Here is an 18,547-nt window from a genome sequence, read left to right on the forward strand (position 1 = left end):
GCAGATAGTATGTTTGGGGTGGAAGCGGGTCGAGTGAAGTATTGTGCTGCCTGCCATGGGCTTGCGGTGTAATTTGGTTTCTAGCTTCCCATTGGCCACGTATACTTCTACATCTAAGAAAGTGATGGAACTGTTGCTTATATTGTGAGTGAAGTGCAGGTTTATATCATTGTTGTTGAGTTTAGTTATAAACTCTTCTGCACTCCCTCTGTCCCCATGCCATAAAACAAAAAGGTTGTCTATGTATCGAACTAATTTAACTACATTGTGTGACATGATGTCCGCATACAAACTTGTTAGAATTATTCTCTCCCACCACCCTATATGTAAGCAGGCATAGCTAGGGGAAAAGCTCGCCCCCATAGCTACGCCTCTCACCTGATGGTACATATATATATTTTCGTTTTAGGTTGGAACTTTCATCTACCCAGAAATCTGCATACAAATAGGTTTAGCTGATACCAGTTTATTTGAGAATACCTACTTTCTCCACATATCTGATTTAGGAGTAGGGTAGCGATTTTTCCAGTGCTGAAGAAATACCTTGGATCCATCCTGGGCCACACAGGTGTACAAAATGTCGACTCTATTACACTTACTGTGAGGCTGTCACGCTCATTGGATCCCAAATGAAAGTACTTGTTTATTCTTTTTTTTATCTCAGTCAAAGGGACCACGGTATGAAAATTAGGTACCCCTTAGGTAGTTTTAATCCACAGAGCACTTAACCTAGCATGCCACCCTACACTCACCACTCCCGCATTCATCATTACACCAAAAACAGAAGATCTCTGACAAACAGCCCTCCTGCAGGGCCCTTGGACATTGCAGCGCTGACCTCACGAGGAGCAAGCTTAATGATGAAGCATGACCCCCATTCGCGTGTGTGAGGGCTCTACCTTCTAATCATTAGGAAGCTCTCCCTATGTGTAGGGTTCTAACCTTCATTTTATCTACCTTCTTAGGAACAGCCCCCTATTTTTGAATGACATTCACTTACCAGTGTCTGTTGTACTGGTGCAGAAATATCAATGTTGCCTCAAGTGGATTTGATTAACATATGTTTGAGCGTAGATGCTGTTCCAGGCATTCCTCCTGTGCCTCTATCCTTGCTCCTTCATTTTCCCACTTTCTATTTTGTTCATGAGAACAGGTCATACCACCTTTTATCATTCTCATTAACGCTACGACTGGTTACACCAGTGTCATTAATCGTCTCCTGATTGTGTTTCAATTTTCTTTCACCATCCTCTGCCCATGGGTCCTGGCTTGCATCGATGTCTTTAAATTCAGGGGCAATTAAGCTCCTCTCTTGTGTATTCTCCAGCCTGCACTGAGCATCTGGTGGTCTACTTCTTGTTTGTACAGTTATTAGTTATTTCTAGAGTGACATTTGCAATTTGCAACTCTGTACAATTCGTAATTACAGAGTCTGTATTTTGCGATTCAAATTATTACCGATACACTATTGGAGAGAACCTTACTTTAATACATGGGGATTTGCAATTCACAATGAACATTTCAGTATTTTTTCAAATTCGGAACCACAAAATTCTTCTGAAGTACTTCCGGCCTCAAATTTCTTTTCTGAGGTCGGATAGAAAGTGCATTCTTAGAGCTGTTGATTGTAAGTATTTATTTTGCAATAATCAACATTGTTTATCACGTTTTACTCCTTTTTTATGTGTCATGCCTGCCAAGTGTAACTTTGTTCTAATAAATCAACTGCAATAATGCATCTATATATTCAAAATTCGATTTCACAAAGCCCTGGGCAAGAGGAAAAGGACAACTTTAAAATAGGTGTCCATTATTTAATTTTACTTACCTGAATATCAATCAGTTTAATCGGTGTCCCAAAGTGAAAGTAGGGAGCAATTGCTCCAGTTTATCGAATCCTTGTTTTCTATTGACAAATGTCTTCAATTTGTAGACGTCCATTGTGCCTCTACCTGCTTTGACTCTATGCGAACTGTATCACCACACCCAGGGTAATTCTGGAGGTACAAGTATCATCTTTGCTTTGCATTGTTTCACAGTTTACTTATCTCTTCATGGAACAGTGAAATCTGAGGGAACGTTTATAAAAAGTTATTTAGCCAATCCATTGATAAAGCTTTCCCCAGGATCAAGCTCTAAGAACCTGGAAGCATGATGTTGGCATTGTGAATTTTCCTCTGTGGTCCAAGACGACTGCAGATTGGAAAGAAAGGATTCATGTGATATTCACTTTCTGTCGTGGAGGTGAAAGAGCCTTGAACATAGTCAAGGGCCTCATTTAACAAAATCTCCCTCAAAACAACCATTGTGACAGATGCAGCATACAGATGTGACATTCTTTCTTGCTGCTGATCGTGAGGAGGTGCAGCAGTACTGGAAAAACTGTTTGTGCTTTTGCCCGTGTCTTTGCAAACTGCTCGCCGGACCCGCTCCGTGGGTCCCGCTTCGCTGTCTGGGGATATTGACTTTGCCTGCACCAGGACTGGCGCTGAAACGTTGTGTTTTAGGAAAGGTGAGGGTCCAACTGGCTACAGGGCTGCGAGCGTATATACAGGGACTTCATCTCCCAGGAGCCCCTGCATGACCAATTAACACCACCTGGTCCGCTCTCCCTGCATGCCTGCCCCGCCCCCTAATCACGAAGGAGTAAAACCTGCCGCCTCCTGAGAGTCTGAGGGACATTCTTTCTTGCTGCTGATCGTGAGGAGGTGCAGCAGTACTGGAAAAACTGTGCTTTTGCCCGTGTCTTTGCCAACTGCTCGCCGGACCCACTCCGCGGGTCCCGCTTCGCTGTCTGGGGATATTGACTTTGCCTGCACCAGGACTGGCGCTGAAACGTTGTGTTTTAGGAAAGGTGAGGGTCCAACTGGCTACAGGGCTGTGAGCGTATATACAGGGACTTCATCTCCCAGGAGCCCCTGCATGACCAATTAACACCACCAGGTCCGCTCTCCCTGCATGCCTGCCCCGCCCCCTAATCACGAAGGAGTAAAACCTGCCGCCTCCTGAGAGTCTGAGGGACATTCTTTCTTGCTGCTGATCGTGAGGAGGTGCAGCAGAACTGGAAAAACTGTTTGTGCTTTTGCCCGTGTCTTTGCCAACTGCTCGTCGGACCCGCTCCGCGGGTCCCGCTTCGCTGTCTGGGGATATTGACTTTGCCTGCACCAGGACTGGCGCTGAAACGTTGTGTTTTAGGAAAGGTGAGGGTCCAACTGGCTACAGGGCTGCGAACGTATATACAGGGACTTCATCTCCCAGGAGCCCCTGCATGACCAATTAACACCACCTGGTCTGCTCTCCCTGCATGCCTGCCCCGCCCCCTAATCACGAAGGAGTAAAACCTGCCGCCTCCTGAGAGTCTGAGGGACATTCTTTCTTGCTGCTGATCGTGAGGAGGTGCAGCAGTACTAGAAAAACTGTTTGTGCTTTTTCCCGTGTCTTTGCCAACTGCTCGCCGGACCAACTCCGCGGGTCCCGCTTCGCTGTCTGGGGATATTGACTTTGCCTGCACCAGGACTGGCGCTGAAACGTTGTGTTTTAGGAAAGGTGAGGGTCCAACTGGCTACAGGGCTGTAAGCGTATATACAGGGACTTCATCTCCCAGGAGCCCCTGCATGACCAATTAACACCACCTGGTCCGCTCTCCCTGCATGCCTGCCCCGCCCCCTAATCACTCTCTCCCTTCATAGCAAGCTGATCATTCCGCTGCGCGGGAGCGCCGCGGGAGCATCCCGGGAGAAGCCCGGGACAAGGGCGGGACCGTCTGAGGCCGTCCGAGGTCGACTGAGGCCGGGCAGGGCTATTCCCCTCACATCTGGTTCTTAAGTTGTTCATTTATTGTAGCCTAGTATTGTCACTAATCCGGTAATGGCATTACGCTCTGGGAAGGGAAGAATTGCTCAATTGCCAACCACGGGTGGGGTGGTCAGTGGAACAATGGACCAATTCCTAAAACGAGCAACAGTGATTTTAGAGAAAGAGATAGCTCTTACTGAGAAACGTCTGTCCCTAGATCTCAATACAGGGAAACGCTCATCATTAGGCCCTATTGGGTCTGTGATCTCCCCTGATCCCTCAAGATTACCCAACCCTATTATTACCCAGGAATCTCGTTCCTGCCTAAGCCCAACGATTTTGGTTGCGGACATTTCAGCGGATTGTTCTACCCCCAACGTTTCTCTACCCAGCATGATTTCTAGTAGCCTAGTCAGTAGAGTCTCTAGCCCTTCTCCGCCACATAGACCCACTACAGAAACCCAAATAAGAGGCTCACTAGTATATACTAAACCCAGCAAAAGGAAAAGAGGGGATGGCCCGCAGAAGGGTGGAACTGCTAAAATGCCCAAAATCCCCAAGAAAACAGGGAAAGCATCGATCCTTGACGATACTACCCAGCCAACAAATCCAATTTTGGTCAAAAGAGGTCCAGCCCAACAGACCCCCATGAGTGGTGCTGGTGATGGTCCATCAGGCAGATTGGAAACCTTAATTAAATCCCTGATCTTACCCTTAGTGGAGAGAACAAGGTTGATTAATTTGAAATTAGACAAGCTGGAGAACCTTGTTTTGTCAAACACAGATTTACTGCACAAATTAGCAAAAGGAATGGATAACCCTAATGTATTGACTGCTTAATCCCAAAAAACAGGGACAGAAAATGGAATAGGTGCTTTAACGCCAGTCGTAAATGACATTCCTAATTCCCAAGAAGTACAACATAGTACGGAGATCCCCCATGTTGGCAAAACCACTACAGTTACCACACAGGCTAGAAACACTGGGGTGGGGGCGGTGTCTAAAACAAAGGTAGCACTGCAAGTTCCAGTCCCAGGCAGTAGGCCATCTGGGTATTCTCGGTTGGAGAAGGAGAAAAACAAGCAGCGACTGCCCTGTGTAAACCTTCCCCCAGAATCCGCACCTTATACTATCATTCTGGTGGGAGTCCCTCCACTGGGGGAGGATAGACAAGAATCAGATAGAGAGCTAAAAAACAAAGTCATATTTTGGCTTAATAAGAAAAGATCTCTCCCTCCCTTCTCTAATACTGAGATACTGTGTGTTAGAAGGGTGAACTGGGTGGGACAATGTCCAAAGGATTTAGAGGGTGACTGTATTATCGTGAATTTTAGGGACCCTTGGGTTGTTGATTTTATTCGTAGAGAGCCAAGATTTGGGAGGGAAGGAGACATACAATCTTTAGGTCTGGATTATTTCTACCCTCGCTCAACTAGTGGCTCTTCCTATTTACCCTTCAAACCATGTAGGAGAAGACACTCGGGGGGAAATCCTGTAGTCCAGATGGAGCGACACCTTCCTTTGTCCAACCGTTATGAGCCCCTTATAGGTCTCGAGGGGGTTGATTGACTTTCACTTAGGCAGGGCAAAAACAGTTGGCCGTTGAATCTTGAAGTGGCCTCTATGGGGATTGGTACTTCTGGGGGGGTAGTAGCCGACCCTGATGGTTTAATTTTAGGTGGCCTAGTGGAGTTGGTGACGGCGACAATGGAGGGTGTGCAAGGAAAAAGACAGTCTGCACTTCCAACCAGGATAACCATTGATAGAGATCCCTTGTTGGAGAGTGGTGGGTTATCGAGCAATTGTCTTCAGGCTATTGAATGTTCACAATCCCCTAGTATAAATACCCCGCTTAAAATAGTTTCCTGGAACATTGCGGGGTTGAAAAGCAAGGTAGGCCTAGGAGAGTGGGCTGACTTTGTGGACAACCATGACATTTTATTATTTCAGGAAACCTGGGCCCTTGATCCTATTTATAGACATGGGTATATCAATTTTTATAAACCTGCCCAGAGGAGTAGAATGGGCAGAGCTTCTGGGGGACTAACCATTTGGGTGAGGCAGTCACTTAGTTATAGGACCAATGAAGTGCTAGTGGATAATCCTGATATCCTCGGGATTATGCTGACGGGTCCCAATCTCCAGGAGATTTTTATTGTGAACATATATGCCCGCGGACTCCCTGGGGGACGTAGTCCGTTGGTCATTAGAGAATTAGACCTCCTCCTTAATAATATCGGTAGGGATAAGCTCGTGATAGTGGCGGGGGATTTTAATTGTACCTTCGAACCGCTCCAATGTGAGGGAGCGGATATATTTGCTGAAGAAGATGTGCAATGGAATATCCCTTCCCTCGAACTAAAACCGATTAAGCGAGGGACAGAGGCAGTACTTCAATGGATGGGCTTGTGTCTTGAGTGGGGGTTGAGAGCGGTTAATGGCCGATCACATTCTGATAAAGAAGGCCGGGCCACATTTGATAATGGCACCAGTACTAGTCGAATTGATTATATTTTAATCGGTGTAGAGTACTGGGTGCTATTGGAGGACATGTCAATAATGGCTCGACCTGAGAGCGACCATAACCCGTTAGTGCTTGGTTTAAATCTAAAGGATTGCCTAAGGAGATCAAGTCCGACTGAGTGTGCAACCGCGGAGGCAATTTTAACAAACGATAGCAGAAGGCTTAGGTGGAGCAGGATAGTGTAGGATCCCTCAATATTAGATAGAATTTCATTGGCGGTCTCTTCCACCTTATCTGCCCTACAAGCACTGGCTGACCCGTCGGACCATCTATCGTATATAACTAGACAGCATGACAAGCTTTTTGGTGTTTTAAAAAGTCTTTTTACTACAAGTTTTAAACATATAAATTTAAGGGTCCCAAAATCAGGGAAAAAATGGTATAATAATTCCTGTAGACAGGCACATACTCATCTGATCAAAGCCCTAAAATCCAGAGATGTAACAGAAATTAGGATGGCTAGGCTCGCGTATAAAAAGGCACAAAGAGAGTCAAGGAGAGAATGGGATGATCTGCATTGGCTGGACTTGTATGAAGCCAGTAAGTTAAAGGACCAGACCAAGTTTTGGCAGATAGTCAAATGGGGTAATAATCAGGACAGTCAGATCCCGACGAATTTTGTTTCTCCAGAAGTGTGGGTAGAATATTTTGAGCACCAGTTCAGGAGTAGTGAACCAGAAACTGTGTGTGGTTTATCTGTTTTTCCTTTAAGTGAACCACTGTTCTGTCAACCTATAGTTTTTGAGAACACAGATGCAGAGTTTGCACTGGGTTTGATCAAAGCAGGTAAAGCCCCTGGTATAGACTGTATCCCGGCCGACTTATTTAAATTTGATTTAATGAATTGTGTCCCTTACATCACCTTTATGGCTAATGCCATTGCAAGTGGTGCACAAATTCCGGATTCATGGCGTGGGGCAGAAATTTTACCTATATTTAAGAAGGGGGAACGCTCGGCCCCGGAAATTATCGACCTATAAGTCTAATAGACTCAATACAGAAAGTTGTAGCTAGGATGGTGTTGGTTAAAATCCTTGAATGGATGGAGATCGAGAATATATTATCTCCTATGCAGGCAGGGTTTAGACCTAGCATCAGTACAATTGATCAGGTGTTCAGATTCCTTCTTATTTATTGGAAGGTGGTGACATTGGGCGGAGGAATTATTTACGCAGCGTTTGTAGACTTAAAGTCTGCATTCGATCTCGTACCAAGAGAAAAGTTATGGGCTGCCCTAAGAAACATGGGAATGCCGCCAGCACTACTGGGTATAATAATAAGATTACATGAGGCTAATTTCGCCCAGGTGAGATGGGGCAAGCAAGGACAGATAACAGAGAGGTTTCCAGTCACCCGCGGCGTTCGCCAGGGATGTGTCCTTGCACCGACACTATTTCTGTTATTTATTAACAGGGTCGTGCAGTACTTTGTAGACACTCCTACTGATGCCCCTACTTTAGGTGGTACTAACTTTCCACTTCTCATCTTTGCGGATGATACCCTCATCCTATCTAAGACTCAAAAGGGGCTCCAACTCGCCATAAATAAGTTTGAGGAGTTTTATAAAGTCAACGACCTTCAAGTCAATGTCAGCAAAACAAAATTTATGGTGTTTACTAGAAATAAGCCACAGAAGGGTCATGTCAGGATGAATGACGTTGAACTAGAGCAGGTGGAAGTTATGACATATTTAGGGATCGTACTCGAAAACAAGTTAAGATGGAAACCACAGGTTGATGTCCTGTCTCTGAAGTTTGCCCAACTATCTGGTACTTTAATCAAGGAACAAAGAACCTCCATCACTAAAAGGATTGGCCCTGCGTTAAGAATTTATAATGCTAAGATAAGCTCAGCAATCCTATATGGTGCAGATCTTTGGGGCTCTTCAGACTTGTCTTCCCTGGTTAAAGTCCAAAATACATTTTTACGTAATCTTATTGGCCTGCCCCAATCTAGTCCCTTGAAACCCCTGTTACTAGACCTGGGTTGCTACCCCATTGATGAAGTGGCACGGTTTAGATCCATTGCTCTGTGGAGAAGGATCTGGTCAACACCCGAACTCGCTATTTTTGCAAAGGAGATATTAGATGTTAGATCCATATTGGGATCTGCTAATATCCCCTGGTTTAGAAATGTGAGATCGATATTGGTAAATATGGGTTATGATCAGTTATGGTTGGATCCCGTCAATAGCATTTTTCCTTCAAAAAAGGACTTCAAAGAACAGTACTGGGCGTCCATACGTCACCAACATATAGTCCAGTCAGATCCTACTTCTCTTTCTGGTAGATTTATGGAACACAAGGTTACTCCCTCTCTAGAGGAGTATTGGGATGCAATTACTAAGACCTGTGACAGAAAATTATACCATCAGTTTAGGGTGGGGTCACTTCCAGTGAAATCCTTTACAGCTACATGGCGTGGTCAGACGAATGAGTATTGCCCTTGGTGTAGGGACAAAAAAGAGTCCATAGGCCATGTGTTCTTTGTTTGTCCATCCTACTCAGCCCCTAGAAGAAAATGGCTTAAACCCATTTGTAAAAATATGAAAACTCGGGTGAGTCAGGAGGCACTATGGCTCTTAAGGACTAATACATCGACTCCAGTGGCCATAGCTGTTGCAAAATTTTTAGGTTGGACATGGATTATTAGAGTCAGACAACATTGTAATAGTGGCTAAATAGTCCTTGATATCAGTACATATTTCTAATACGTCTTTTACTGACAATTTAATTACTTTTTAATTCTATTTTACTGTGTATTACATGTTTAATTCCGCTTATTAGTGATGATTTGTCCTAAATTAACTCTTTTATGTATTTAATCTATCTTTACAACTTTTTTTAACATTATGATTATTTTGACATCTGAAGTTTTTAGTCATGTGTGGAATGTTTTATTGCATGTCTTTTATGATGAAATAATATTGAAATAAAGACGTATGAAATGAATGACAGATGCAGCAATGGAAGTATTGGGAGCCCACTTAAATGACCTCTTGGCTCAGGGGAAGAGGTCACCTTTATATTAGAAATATCGCATCAACAATGCTGGAACTGAGGGAACTCTACATATTTTTCAAATCCTTCCAAACATGGCAAAGTCAATCCTTCTTCAGAGAGAGATCCCCATGTCCTTCCTTAATTCAACAAGCACGGAGAACCAGATCCAGGGTCTCATCAGGGAAAGGAAAGCCAATCTATGGCAAAGACCATCAATCAAACAGTGGTGCATCTTTCAGCCCTTAAGAACTGGGAGATAGATGATCTATGCAGGAAGCTCATGGAATGACACGAATGAATGCTGCAAGATGACCTTTTCAAAGCCCGAGAAACTCCACATGTTGTCTTGTCCACTGATGCAGAACCAAATGCTGTGACTTTGCATCCAGACCTGATCTAAGGGGAAATGCTCTTTTGATAGACTAGTCCTGGATATTCAACTAAGTTTTTTTCTCTGACTCTCCTGCTTCCAAAAGTGGTTGTTATTGCAACATGGCAATGATTCTAAATGCTCTAGACTGGCTCGGGTAATGGGTGGTATCCGGATCTGCTTCACCATTCTCTTCAACCAGAAGGGCGGTTTCTGTGCAGGCCAGATGTTCTCACCACAATGCTAAAAACGCAATGTTCCTGACTCTTTTGGAAGTTTTCTCCAGTGTGGAAAACACCTTTTTCTGGTATGGTACTGGCATGTACAGCATACAGGTCACAGAAAATGCACTAGAAGGCCTGCACTAAACAGAGCAGGCGTTCTGAAACCATAACAGACAGCATTTCCCCTGGGCACATTGAGCTTTCAATGGCCAAGCTGGCTGTGGCTTTGCTGTCCTAAACATATTGCTTCCTCTGCCTCCAAATGAGACAGTGAACCATGAAGTCGGCAGACGGAGAAATGGCCACTTTCTGTCAGACACCTTGTTAATGCTTACCACTAAATTAGGCCCTGAGGTACTAAGATCATTAAAAACCTCTAAAGGTCAAGTCAATATCCTCTGCTATTAATGTATACATAAATGTATTGTAAAATATCTCATACATTCAATCTGCATAATTTCTTTAGAATATATTGTTTGCAACACATTCCTAATTTTTGTCTTAAACATTTCCATCTCACTGTTAAAAGACTCAATTTATTAGAGTAAAAAGCAACTAATAGTCTCTGCTTTCGCCTGGCTTTGATCTGGGTAACTCAATCTGCAGAGTCCTGGCCAGTTCCTTGATTCTCTTAACAGTCTAATTAATTATACTTTGACCCCAATCCTCAAAACATCTCTTTCTTCGGGAACTGTTCCTACTTACATCAAATGGGCAGTGGTTGCCTCACTACTGAAACAAAACTACCACTGACTTCTTGATCCTGGCAATTACTGTATTATCTCTCTCCTCCAGATTGCTAGTAAAATTCTTGAAGTTTGTATCTGTCCAGCTCAGAGACTTTCAGAAAACACAACTCTTTCTGGCTATCTTTCCTTTTAAGAGGAAGTTGCACAGTGTCCACCCCCCCCTAATGGCTGCTCTAGACAATCTCACAATACTGTCAGATGCATAGGGCAGCAACTTGCCAGTCTTTTTAGATTTAAGAATAGCATTTCATACCCATGAGCACAACATACTTGGAGGATACCTGATAGCCTTGTATTTAAGTTGATTGTTCCTTGGGTGGTTCAGTCATTTGTTAGTTATGGATTTCAGGTCAGCTGGAACCCTCTTACTCCACTGAACTCTGAGCCTAGGGGTTTGACATGTATTTTGTCAGGTCATGCTCTATCGTCAAGTTTGTTCAATGTGTATGTCAAGCCACATGCCTGTCACATCCAGCCCCATGGCTTCTATTTTTAAATGTACAATATGCCCATCACATTCAAGTTCTCTTCTGTCAGTGGGAGAACAGAGTTGTACAATTCAGTCAAAGTATTGATGACTTTCGATGCTGGATGTTGGGCTGTAACCTCAAGCTGAAGACAGACACAACAAAAATCATGGTTGGCTGTGGTACAATGGGACTTTTTGGCCCCATCTTCTGCTTCCTAGCACTGGATGCCTGCCTCCGCCCACCCTTGGTGAAGGTGGTCTAAAAGAAAGGAGGTTAAGCTAAACAGACTTGCTCTTGGTCACTTGGTTGTCTGAATTATCCTCAACCTGCTTTTTCCAACACAGGTTCTAAGCCACATTCTGTCTTGGCAAATAACCTCAGCTTGTGTGTTACATTCCACATTGGTGGGATTCATGCTGGACTATTTTAATGCACGGTACATGGAAGTTGTTGTCCTCACCTTCATGTGCTGTAGAAAGTACCAGCATGGGAGCTGCCAGTGGCAGGCGCTTTTACTATGTCTCTCTTTTTCGTGGTGCTCTTTGTTGACTTATAATAACCTTTAGGATCTTGGTTGAAATCCTTTGCACCAAAAAAAAATCTCTATTCAGTCAGACCCTTTAGTTCTTAAAAAACACGATCTGGTGCAACATCCCACGACGCCCGTCTCCACTACGACGCCAGCGCCCTCCATGCACTCAACACCAGACGATCACACACCTGCTTCCTGGCCGCCCGAAGCACACCCAAGGACCCTTCTCGTGCCGGAGCTGCAGCTTCGCCCGCATCCGACCCGCCAACCCACCCACCGAGAAAGGACGCAACCACCTCAGATGCATTCTACTCAACACCCGCTCCGCCCGCAAACACGCCGTCGAACTCTGGGACCTGCTCGACACATCCTCCCCGGACGTCGCCTTCCAGACAGAGACCTGGATGAACGACTCCTCACACCCGACATCGCCATAGCCATCCCGGACAGCTACAAGATCACCCGCAGAGACCGTACCAATGGAGTACAAGGTAGAATCGCCATCATCCACAAGTCCACCCTCAAGGTCTCGACCAACTCCGACGACACCCTCAGCACCGCCGAACACCTGCACTTCTAGATCCACACTGATCCCAACACCACCCTCAGAGGAACTCTGATCTACAGACCCCCTGGACCCCGGCCTCAGTTTAGCGACTCCATCGCCAACTCCGTCAGCACGCACGCCCTCGCCTCCATGGACTACATCCTCCTCGGAGACCTGAACTTCCACCTCAAGAACAACAACGACACCAACTCCACCACCCTGATTGCCAACCTCGGACTCACACAGCTCGTCACAACCCACCCACTCCGCCGGCCACATGCTCAACCCCATCTTCTCCGCAAGCTCCCACGTCTCCTTCAGCCACACCACGGAACTCCACTGGACCGACCACCGCTGCATCCACTTCACCTTCCGGAAACCCACCACGCACCATCGCACCCAACAGATCCCACGCCGCAGCTGGAGCAAAATCACCGAAGACCAGCTAACCACCGCCCATGCTCGAAGCCCACCCGCCGACCCCACCGACCCCACTACCAACAACCTCAGGCGTTGGATTGACGACTGCGCCAACACTCTCGCCCCGATCAAAAAACCCTCCAACAGACGCACCAACAAAAATACCAGCTGGTTCTCCGCGGACCTCCAGACCTCCAAACCTCCAAACAAACCTGCCGAAAACTAGAGAAGAAACGGCACCGTGAATAGACACCGGAGAACCACGCAGCCCACAAGATCGACATGCGCCAACACTATCATCTCCTCATCAGAACCACCAAAAGGACCTCCTTCAAGGACCGCCTCGACAACAACGCACACAACACCATCGTGAAGGAACTCTCCAACCCCAGCTACAACACCAACGACATCCCAACATCGCAAGACCTGTGCAACTCCCTTGCCACCTTCTTCCATCGCAAGATCGCAGACATCCACGACAGCTTCGACAACCATACCACCACGACAGCCAACGACACCTCAGACCCCACGGCTACCACCCACAGCAGCCCCCTGCTCACCTGGACTAAAATCAACGACGACGACACCATCAAAATCATGAACACCATCCACTCCGGCTCCCCGTCAGACCCGTGCCCACACCACATCTTCAACAAAGCCAGCGCCACCATCGCACCCCATCTTCGCAAGGCCATCAACATCTCCTTCGAGACCGCAACCTTCCCGGAGAGCTGGAAGCACGCCGAGATCAACGCCTTGCTCAAGAAACCCAAGGCAGATCCGAGGGATCTCAAGAACTTCCGGCCCATCTCCCTGCTCCCGTTCCAGGTGAAGGTCATCGAGAAAACCGTCAACAAACAGCTGACCCGCTACCTCGAGGAGAACAACATCCTGGACCCGTACCAATCCGGGTTCCGAAGCAACCACAGCACCGAAACTGCCCTCATTGCCGCCACCGATGACATCAGGGCCCTGCTTGACAACGGCGAAACCACGGCCCTCATGCTCCTGGACCTATCAGCCGCCTTCGACGCGGTCTGCCACCGCACCCTACGCACACGCCTCCACAGCGCAGGGCTCCGAGACAAGGCTCTGGAATGGACCACCTCCTTCCTCTCCGACAGAATCCAGAGCATCCGCCTCCCCCCTTTCCGTTCCGAAGCCACCAAGATCATCTGCGGCGTACCCCAAGGATCATCCCTCAGCCTGACATTGTTCAACATCTACATGGCCCCGCTCGCCCATGTCACCAGACTGCACGACCTCAACATCATCTCCTACGCCGACGACACAAAGCTAATCCTCTCCCTCACCAAGGACCCCCTCACCGCCAAAACCAACCTCCACGAAGGAATGAAAGCCGTCGCCGAATGGATGAAGAACAGCCGTCTGAAGCTGAACTCGGACAAGACGTAAGTCCTCATCCTCGGCTCCACCCCCCTCAGGGGGACGACTCCTGGTGGCCAACCGCCCTGGGAGCAGCACTGACACCCACCGACCATGCATGCAACCTGGGGTTCATCCTCGACTCAACGCTCTCCATGACCAAGCAAGTCAATGCCGTCTCATCCTCTTGCTTCAACACCCTCCGCATGCTCTGCAAGATCTACAGGTGGATCCCCACCAACACAAGAAGAACGGTCACCCAGGCCCTCGTCAGCAGCAGGCTGGACTACGGAAACGCCCTCTACGCTGGAGTCCCAGACAAACTGCTCAAACGACTGCAACGCATACAGAATGCCTCTACCCGCATGATCCTCGACATCCCTCGACACAGCCACATGACACCCCACCTGAGAGACCTGCACTGGCTGCCCGTCAACAAGAGGATCACCTTCAAACTCCTCAACCACGCACACAAGGCACTCCACGACACCGGACCAGCATACCTCAACAGACGACTCACCTTCTACACGCCGAACCGCCAGCTCTGCTCCGCCGACCATGCCCTCGCTACCGTCCCCCGCATCTGAAGATCGACCTCTGGCGGCAGATCGTTCGCCTACCTCGCCACCAAGACCTGGAACACCCTCCCCATCCTCCTACGGCAGACCCAAGACCTACTAAACTTCAGGAGGCTACTCAAGACCTGGCTATTCGAGCAGTAGCACCCCCCACCCCCCCTAGCACCTTGAGACCCTCACAGGTGAGTAGTGCACTCTACAAATTCCTGATTGATTGAAGATATTCCTCCAACGTGTCTTTTCTGAGCAGTCCTCACTTTACAGTGCAGCAGGCATGCATAAGACCTTGATGGTGCATGCCCCCAGAACGAGGGTCACCATACCTCTTTCTTTAAGGCCTACATCCAAACAACAGTGTATGAGAAAAGCATATCAAATGGAGCTTCTCTCTCCTCAACTATCAAAGTAATTATTAGGCGCTAATGACTTCTTCCTCTCTTTCATGTGCATGACTACCAAAACACTCTCTAAAGGTATTCTTGTGCTGCACAAAAGTCAAGCATAACCTAACCAAGAAATGTTCATAAAGCTAGGCAATGTTAAGGTTTCATTGCCAAATGTATAATGATTGACTTTAATTACTAAAAGTTTCCTTTATAAGTATTAAGCCTTTTTTAGGTCGAGCCTACCAGACAGCATATGCTTTCTGGTTGCGAAAGATCTATTGCGCTCTTACAATGGGTTGACAGCACACCCATTGCTTTTGATTGGCTGACTTGTATCCTTTGATTGCGCATATTTAACAAACTAGCTCATTCAACTAGCATCTGAGGCAGAAGCATGCCACTACTCCTAGAGGTACATACACCTTCTCCTTGGGCTAGTGCAGAAGGGCAAAATGGCTGAACCCTGTGGAAAATAATTTAGATCTTGTTAAGCATTTCCCTTTACATTCTGAGACTTCCTCATACTTTTTAATTTCTGTCAGAGTTTTCAGAGTGAAACATATTTGAAAAATCAACCATGCCATTAATTAATATTGAAAACATTGTATTAAATATACAGTTTGGTGATATCATCAGATATGAGATATGTGTTTGCTTTTCCTCCAGTATTTTTAAATGTTTTTTCTCACTTTTTATAAACAATGCTTTACATGAAAACATTGGCAAAGCCAACAGCTCGGCACTTGCATTATTAAGGCACAACCTATTGGCTTTGCCAATACTTTTTTGACATCTGCCACTTTTTATCCACAAATGAGGTCCAGGCTAACCATGCACTCTTTTGTCCACATGTTGGATACAGTAAATATTATTAATTTAAAATAGGAAACTAAACAAAAGGCTTGCTGAGCTAACTCACCATTTCCCCAGATTTCTAAACAGGTTGAGAGAGGATAGTATTTTTACCCTTATTTTTGCATTTTTCTAAGTGGCAGTCCATATGTTATATGTTTGTGATTTCTAAATCCGTGTTGTGTATATGGAAATATGGATAATCATTAGTAAATTTAGGGTCATATTTACAAGCCTTTATCACCACGGAAACGTCACTTTTTACGACGTTCCTGTGGCAATAGAGCCTTCGCTTTCTTTACAAGGCAGCGTTAAGCCACTTAATGTGGCTTAACGCTGCCTTGTTAATAAGGCCCCCTTTCACGCTATGCTTAGCGTGAAAGGGGAGTGCAATGGGTGTTGCGGTGGGCGTTCCACTGCAACACCCACTGATTCTGACGCTGCCCCTCTTTACAAGGGAGGAGTAAATAGGAGACAGTGCCAGAATTAAGACCAGGCAAAACCTGGTCTTACCCTGGCGCAACGAGGAAAAATGTTTTGTTTATCCTCGTTTTTACTGTTTTCAAGTGTGCTGCATTGAGCAGCACACATGAAAACAGCAATAGCCCAATGATTGTTTATGTACAGGTAGGTCCCCCTTCCTGCACATAAACAATCATTTTTTAGGTCTCGCCTACGCTGCTTTGGAGTGACCTCTTGGAATCACTCCAGGATTTTGTGGAAACTCGTGCATGTTCTGCACTGTTTAAAATAAGCCCTTGTGCATGTATGGTGTTTACCTTACGGAGGCGAATAGCGGCGCCATCTGTTTGCAATTATCACGCCTGCCGCTGCTCACTCCCGTAAGGTAAATGCTACATGTCGCTTTAACGTTCGCAGCCGCGGGGCCGCGCTTGTCTTTCAGCGCTTGTTTGACATAGCCTAGTATATCCCCACATACGGCCAATGGGCATGCGTTCGAGCCTCCCATGGAATTCCAACTACCTAGGACTAAAATCACACAGCTCTAGCTCGCAAAGACTCCCACGTGCTCTTGCCGTAATTAATTCTATTATAGCGAGTCGTGGGTCTCCCTGGAATGCGGAATAATTGATTAGGATTGTAACAGTCGCGCCCCCTCGCCTGACTCCTTGCACAGCAAGCTGTGAGAGCTAATTACGCTGTATTTGACGCAAACCGCAAAGCATTGATCGAGGGCAACTCAAATGCTGCAGAGGCCCGTCTCTGCTTCAAGACCCTCCCTTCCCCACCCCCACACATGAACGTTCGCCTCGCGAAGACGGGGCTCTCTCATTTTGACGACTCGTGAAGGGTACTAAGCGCCATATAAATGCAGTTACAATTACTGACACCACTAGTACGTGACAGCACTGCAGCCTCGCCAGAGCAGAGACACACTGACAGACATCTTCCTAGATCTGTTCTCAGCACGTCTAATCGTGACAACAATGATACGTTTGTTCTCCGTTCATTGGCAGATAACACGCGTGCGGCCAATTTCACGTTTGCTATTGGTTGGAATTACAAATAGCGGGAAAAATAGAAGTGACAGGTGGGCCAATATTGGCGAAATTAACCGAAAGTCGCGATAGCCCAAGAGTGGGTGAGCGAGCGATGTGAAAGCATCACGAGAGGAGAGGGGCAGACAAGTCACGGACTGACTCGAAAGTGGCCCCAGCTCTGCAATCAACGTGCTGTTATAGTTGTGTACTCCTTGTGTGCTTGTACTCAGATCGGCTTATTCGCCGTTTTCCATTGCTTAAACCTAAGTCCGTGAACTTGGTTTTGTTTATTTAAAAGTTCATAGTTGAATGTGACATAACTGTCACTGGTGACCACCTCCCTCCACATCATTACAGACATGTCCTGAACGTTTCCCAATAAATAATGACGGCATTATTATTTGGAACTAACCACTTATAAGGTCCCAAAGGCGAGACCTATTGGCTATGCCAATGCTTGTTTTAAATGCTGTTTTGCAACTTCTGTGAGTGCTGCATTAAGCAGCACACATAGAAGTTACAAAACGGCATTCAAAGATTGTTTATGGGCAGGAAGGGGGACCTTCCTGAACATAGACAATCTTCCCCTGCACGCAGACACCCTTGCACTATGGTGCAAGGGGACCTGCGTTGGCGCTAGGCTGCTAAGTGTAGCGCCATCGCAGGGGGAAGCGTAGGGCTGCACGCTGCACCATAGTCATGTAAATATGGTGCAGTCCTGCGTTACTGAAGTGATGGTGTGAGGCCTTAAACGAGGAAGACTAACACCTCACTCCACCACTTCCCTTGTACATATGCCCCTTAGAGAGCTATACATTTCTGAAAACTAGACCAACTTCACAATTCAACTGAGAGACATCTGTGTAAATTGGCCGTTTCCCCAAACACAATTCTCATTAAATCCACAAATTCTGACTATAAATTGTGAAAAAGAGAAGTTGGTGACACGGTTCATATAAATCTTTTCTACTAAAGTCTGACTTTGAAAGTATCTGATTGCTATGTACGCCAGTTTCTTTCAGCAACACAAACGAATAACTTACATAGTTCACCGAAAAACATGCAACCCCAGTGTTGACAAGTGAACAATGGTTTAAAAATATTTTTAAACGTGTACCATCCATTCTTTGCTTGATATAAATAAAATGGTAAGGCAAAAACCCTGCATTTATTAAAGTATACAAGAATCTGCGTTTAGAGATTAGAATCA

At 46.2% G+C, this 18,547-nt stretch overlaps 1 protein-coding gene across 1 annotated transcript in view; it reads right to left on the minus strand.

Moving 5' to 3' along the window:
• Positions 1 to 18,547, minus strand: part of GDF11 (growth differentiation factor 11) — a 783,635-nt gene that overhangs the window by 468,906 nt on the left and 296,182 nt on the right. The gene's annotated exons all lie outside the window — the stretch shown is intronic.

Source organism: Triturus cristatus, chromosome 4_2, assembly GCF_964204655.1.
Source record: "Triturus cristatus chromosome 4_2, aTriCri1.1, whole genome shotgun sequence".
Classification (NCBI taxonomy): Eukaryota; Metazoa; Chordata; class Amphibia; order Caudata; family Salamandridae; genus Triturus; species Triturus cristatus.